The 6,484-nt window shown below is 37.9% G+C and overlaps 1 long non-coding RNA gene across 1 annotated transcript; it reads left to right on the top strand.

Moving 5' to 3' along the window:
• The first annotated feature begins 875 nt into the window (after positions 1–875).
• Positions 876–2,107, top strand: LOC124874515. The gene is made up of 3 exons (XR_007039821.1): positions 876–932; positions 1,040–1,409; positions 1,507–2,107. It is a non-coding gene; the product is annotated as an uncharacterized LOC124874515 (long non-coding RNA).
• The last annotated feature ends 4,377 nt before the right edge of the window (positions 2,108–6,484 follow it).

Here is a 6,484-nt window from a genome sequence, read left to right as displayed (position 1 = left end):
ACAAATAAGCTTTGCTTACTTAAGTGCCATCAAATATGTTAACTGAGAAACCACTTACATTTGTGAGTGTCACGGAGTGACATTTTGGACTTTGTTTTATGGTTTCTTGTGATGGTTTATTTTGTCTAGATGTTTCTATTAAGTTTATTAGTTTGTTTTGCTCCCTCTACTGCCTCCTGGTGTTTTGTTGTTCTCCTCCCTCATTAAGTTTCCTTATGGTTGTTTCCTTATTACTTTGTATGGTTCTATTATTGATTAGTCTCTGTATTAGGGTTCTTTGTTCTCCTGGATTTGTTAGCTCCTCTTTTTTAATATCTCTGTGTTTATTTATGGTTTGGTATTCTTTTTCACCTTGCACACTTCTTGTTTTTCTAGTCTGTTTTTTGTTCCTCCTCATCTTTATTCCCTTTCTGTGTTCTTATTCTGTTCTGTCCAGCTTAGTTCTTTATGTTTAGTTTCTAGTGTTCCAGTTCTGATTCCTGTTAGGTCAATTTGAGTTATTGTTTACTTTTATTCTAGTCCTCTGCTTCATTCTCAGTCTGTTTCTATCAGTGTTTGTTTGTTTACTTGTAATCAGGGTTTCCTTTTGCTTAGGCCTTAGATTCTTGTTATTCTTCTGTTCCTTCCAGTTCCTCTGTTTCCTTTACCTCTTGGTTATTCTAGATGTCTTATGTTTTGGTTATTTTATCTTAGTCTATTCTGCTTAGGTCTTGGTTTCTCTTTATTGTTTATTTGTTTCACCTGTTCCTTCTGCTCCCCTGCCTCCTTGTCGCACCTGTTCTCAGTTCCCTTGATTACCTGCCTTTGTCTTTCCCCAGTATATTAGTTGGTTTGGTGTCTCTGCTCGTTGCTGGTTCCTTGTGTTTGTCATACCCCGTTCTCTACCCACGTATTTGTGCTGGGTTTTTCCATGTTCCTGCAGAACCATTCTTGTAAGTTTTTGCATCTGGACTTTTGTTTGTATCTGCAGTGCCTTGATTGGTTTCTTTGGAAAATCTCTGGAAATAAAGCTGAAGACTTTTTACATGTTGTTGCCCAGCTCTTGTCTGCACTTTGGTCCACCCGCAAACCACTTTATGACAGAAGGAACCAGCCAACAGGACCAAGCAGACAGAGTTCAAGAGCTGAAAAAGTGGATAAGACAGCAGGAGGAGGAATTGAGGAAACTGCATGGTGAAGAGGTGGAGATATTACCTTCGCCCTTGTTGCTCCAGGAAATGGAGGAGGCTGGAATCAGCCTACCGACGCTGGTATCTCCAGTTCTCATACCGGGTCGGAATCGCTCCAGTTTACCTCCGACAGTCTCGGCCACCTCCACCTCCTCACGCCGCTGCCGTCATCGCCGTTACAACATGTTGCTGCCCAGCTCTTGTCTGCACTTTGGTCCGCCTGCAAACCACTTTATGACAGTGAGTATATTTCAAACCTTAGTTCCTACTATTTTGTTTCAAAGGGTCCCCTTAAAAAATATTTAACAGCTAGATTCATGTCACTTTGCCCCCACAGAAACGTTTGGGAGTGTAACCACACAAAATAGAGAAAGGAAATGGCATTAAGCCTTTAAGTGCACCTCTGGCTGTTGATGTAGAGTCATGAGGGGTGGTTGTTAAACAGCTCCCACAATGGAATGGAAAACTCTTCAAGCAGCTCCAGCTCTCATACTTTTAGTCATATAAACAGGTGCAGTGTTTAATTACCTTAAACCCAACATGATGTGTAAAGCTTGCAAGTAACAGCATAATGATTACAATTGTGGTATGATATTTTTCTTGAAAAATCCATTTGTGAACACCTTCAGATGAAAAGTGACCCCTAAAAAATAAAAAAAAACTCTAAAAGACACCACTCCCACATGGAATGAATGTGCTACAGGTAAGAGTGGAGTTTAGGGGATTCTTAAAGTAGGATTCACCCTTTTATTTTTGTAAAGTAAGAAAGCACACTTTTTATTTCATTTTATTGTAAGATAATCCCAGAATCCTTGTAGAATATTTGAAATCCTTATCTGTACAATTTCTATAACTGCTTTTCATGTTGTGGTCAGAGTTACATTTCTTCTGTGTTTTCATGCTTTTTATTAATGTTCATTAAAAGTATTATTACTTATTATTATTATTAGTGTTCTTATTATTATTTTGCCTTATGTAATCGAGGTTTCCCATGAAAACAAAGATTTTGCACAAGGTGTTGCTAAAATTTTTTAAACACCACAGAAGAAGAATTCCAGGGTTTGTAGCTCCTCTCTGTTCCGTTCTCTTAACAGATTATTTATCCGATAGGCCAGATCAATAGCATTGTCGATGTAATCCCGTTCATCTCTGGTTGCCATGTGATCCTTTAGCTGTTCGGTCAGAAAGCTTATAAAACACACCCTTTAGTGGATTTCCGTTCCTTCTGGTCTCCTTAGCAAAGATCCGGAAGACAATGGAGTGGCCCGTTGCTTAACGGCTTCATTATCAATAACCTCTTAGCTGTGCCTTCCGCCTTCCTCATGGAGCAGGAAAATCAACCCCCCCCCCCCAATGGAATATAGTGGATCCTTTCAGTTTCTGATTTGCTCTGGGCGTCTGACTCCTGGGTGGAATGTTCTGTCATTCTTATTGAATAATGTTTTTAAGAATAGGTAACCAGAAACAGTAGTTTGCAGAGTTTAGGCTGCTGAGAGAATGAAGAATCTCTGTTTGGCGCAGATGGTCGGAGATGGCCCGTCCAAGGGAGATTCAAACACAAGGACAGGACGTGCCTGGAAAATCCACATGGCACAGACTAGATGAACACAGAACACATTCTGAGTTACTTGTAACTTTTGACTTGAATTCAGAGGCTTGAAAGTGTAATACCCTGGGGTACGTTACATTTCAGCATTGAGGTCTGATCTTGCTCAGCCTTAAATACTGTAGTAGGTGATCAGTCATTGCAACCAGCTGGAGATCATCGGGTTCTTCAGCCAACCAGGAGATAAGAGGGAGAGTCAAGTCACCACTATAAACGCGCACACAGGCTGAAATTCCAACTAGAACAAAATTTTCAGCATAGCTCAGATGTCTCACTATCATTACACTTAACTTTTATATCTGGTACTAGTGCTGGTTTGCAGAAGCATCAAATGTTTAATAGATTATAAACCAAAAAGGTTAAAATATTTTTTGGAAAACTATATGTTTTACTGTTAGTAATAACATAATATAGAAATGCATTTTTCTGCTCTCTGCTGAGTTACTAAGTTTGTGTTAATTACATCTGCAGCATGACAGATATTGTAATTTTGGATTAAGCCTCAGTGTTTTTGTTTTTAAGTTAGGTTTTATTAAAAAGCACTTCAATTGGTAGACAAGACCGTTTGCAAAAGGTTGGTGTTTTGATAACGTAATTAATTACCAATGTTTCACCGAAAAGCATTATTTGTTACCAATCAATAACTTTTTTTATTTGTTTGATCAGCACTTTCACTTTTATGCTAAAGGCACCATTCAGAAACTTATCAGTTCAGCTATGTTCAGTTAAACTATGTAATCAGTTCAGTCGATATCAGCGGCTTTTAGCCCAGTGCGGCTTATATGTTTAGATTTCTTTTTCTTTTTTTACTTTGTGGGTGCGGCTTATATTGAGGTGCGCTCTATAGTCGGGAAAATACGGTATCTTAAATTTGTCGGATCGCTGGGAGTATATAGAGATACGCATCGTATCAGCCACAAACCAGAGATGCACAGCTCTACTCCAAAGCTTTGGTTTAAACCTTCTCTTATACTTTGTTTTGACTCTTAGGATACCTTTTTAAAGACCGCTTTAAAACATTTTTTCTTGTTTAACTGGTCATATGATGATTTTATCCCTAATTGTTTTATCACAATTGACAATTTGTATGAATTAATGAATGAATGATTATACATGAATTTTACATGTGCTTACCAATCTGTGTTTGGGAAAGGTGATTTATAAATAAACCTCACTTTCTTCCAAATTTAACAAATAGTTTTTACAGCGTGACCTGCTGCATGTTTAGATACATATTTAGGGAGGAGCATTAGCATCTACCCTGTCTGTGTGCTTTTTTCATTGTTATTAATTGTTGCAATGCTTTCACTGTCTTTATTCTGAATATACTGTATATCCCTTGGGATTTCACCATTATTACAAGCCATAGCACCAGCAGCAGTTAGAAATGAAATTTCAGCTAAGATGAAATTAATCTTTGTAATAGTTCCGCTCATGATAAAGCAGCATATATATAATGCTTATTACTGGCCCTGTTTAGGTGTAACATGACTGATTACTCTTCATACATGCAATTTATAATGTTTGACGCCTTAGCAATGGATAGGTTCTCCAATATTATCTGTAAACTCAGCATAACAATTTAACCAGCCACACAGGTAGTGATATCCATCTTTGCATAATAAATATCTCCAAGCAAACTCATATTCTCATAAAGAGGTTAAAGAGCATGAAATTTAAACACAGGTAATGGAGGGCTTGCTGTAAATTATGCTTTTGACTCATGTAGGCTTGCCTTCATACCCATCTTTGCCTCAGGCAATTTATGATCCAACAAGAACCTCCAATATAAGAAAAAAAAGGTTTGAATCTGAACAGTTAATGCCATTTGCATCCAGCAAGTAGCCTCTTGGATATTTGCCCAAATTACATGAAGGGTTAATATATTATGATCTGTACAAAGTAGATAAATAGAGTACTGCTAGGAGAGAATAGAACAAACCAGGTTTCAAGATATGCTCACTTGACCTGCAGGGCAAGAATACATAATCTGGTTGTAATTCAATTATGTTGCCTGAAAATGCCCAGTGTAATAAACGTCTTGTTTATTTGTAGAATGATAATACACCTAACGGAGCTAAAATCTACAGTCGTATGAATAAGGTAATGTGAAGACATCTATTGATTTTTGCAAATGGTTAAAATTTTGATTTATTGTAATAAATAGACTAATGCTTCATTGGCCTTGACAGAGCATCCATCACCACAGGCACATAACAGTGATGGCCTGAAAACATGAGGCAGTTTTATGGACTCATTACGAGCAGGCTGTCTTACCATCTTTAAAGCCCCACCACTAAGGGTGTAAAACAAAATGTGTACTCTGAAACTATTTTTCAAGATTAGCCAAAGCAGTACAATCTGTACTTCACATTATACACGCAGTCATCAAATAACACCCCAAAAACAGACGATGTGATGTCACCTTGTGAGTACTTGAAATGCTAAAATAATTTATTTTATCTCTTTTTGGCTATCCCCTGAAACTGTTCTTGTTAGCTCAAAGTCCCTACAAAGAGAGAAAAGACACAATAAAGTGCCAAGTGTTGTCATGAATGTCTGCACACCCAGTTGGCTTGAAATTCTAACCCTGTGTTCACGCCTACGCTGCAGCTACAAAAACAGCTACAGTAATTACAGAGGAGTCATTGTTTTTCCAAGCAGAAGAAATAATTGTGTTTACAAATGGTTTGTGGAAATTCAAAATCTGACAAGGACACAGTGTTAGATTGGAAATGACAGCTGCAAACATCTGCTGTATTTTTGGTGGAAGCTACCTCCTAATGCTGAACTCAGTGAGTGCTTAATGAAGTTTAGCAAAATGGCCACATTCTTTTACATCATCAAAATGTTTAACATTCAAAGCATTACATTATATGTTACCCTTTACTACTATAATGCCAAGCACAATTTTTCTCACAGCTAACAAGTTTGCAAACTTCAATATTGTATTTTTATTTAAGTGCTCACAAAAACATTGGTGGTACAAGAAAGCTGAAGGTCAAACTAGCTTTTGTTGTCAAAATGCAATGGAGGCTGTATTAGGGCAAAAATTAGGCATAAACACTCACGCAATCTAGCACTCATTTGCACAGCGGTGCTGCAGACACACAGACACCTAACCCATCCCCTCACTAGCAGAAGCTTAACCAGATAGCTGAGAATCAAAACATTAAACTGCGGCTGTAGGTTTAACACTGCCAAAATGTGGCAAGTAAACCATTTACCCCCATTTTCTAGAGGATTTTTGCCTAAGAATCAAAATGAACAGGAAAACCAAAGGGTATGACACCTTATGCAAGCTGCGACAACAAAGTGGCCAGAAGACTGAGTAACTCTAAAAATCTTGGCGAAGCATCCTAAACTGTGAGACTCTGATGTTTGCGAGGACTTTAAAGGTGAGTAAAGCTCCCTTTACTACAACAGTTAAGTATTAAACATCCTAGATTGCACATCCTAATCTATTTAAATATTATAAAGTGCTATACAAGTTCAGGCCATTTACCATTTTAAGCTTACTGATGGCCCCATTACAGCTCCATCCCTCCTGTGGGCAAGAAGAACGGTTAGTACAAAATTCACCAATGTCTCCATCTGGTAGGACATTACCAAAACTACAATGGTAAGAAATTAACTGCATACCCCCTCACCCCCTTATTGCTTTGTTCAGTAGTAAAGGGATTAGCAGCTTTGTCTAATAATAGAACAA

The sequence above is a fragment of the Girardinichthys multiradiatus genome, chromosome 9 (assembly GCF_021462225.1).
Source record: "Girardinichthys multiradiatus isolate DD_20200921_A chromosome 9, DD_fGirMul_XY1, whole genome shotgun sequence".
Classification (NCBI taxonomy): domain Eukaryota; kingdom Metazoa; phylum Chordata; class Actinopteri; order Cyprinodontiformes; family Goodeidae; genus Girardinichthys; species Girardinichthys multiradiatus.
The sequence above is the reverse complement of the archived record's forward strand: the minus strand, read 5'-3'. Positions and strand labels throughout refer to the sequence as shown.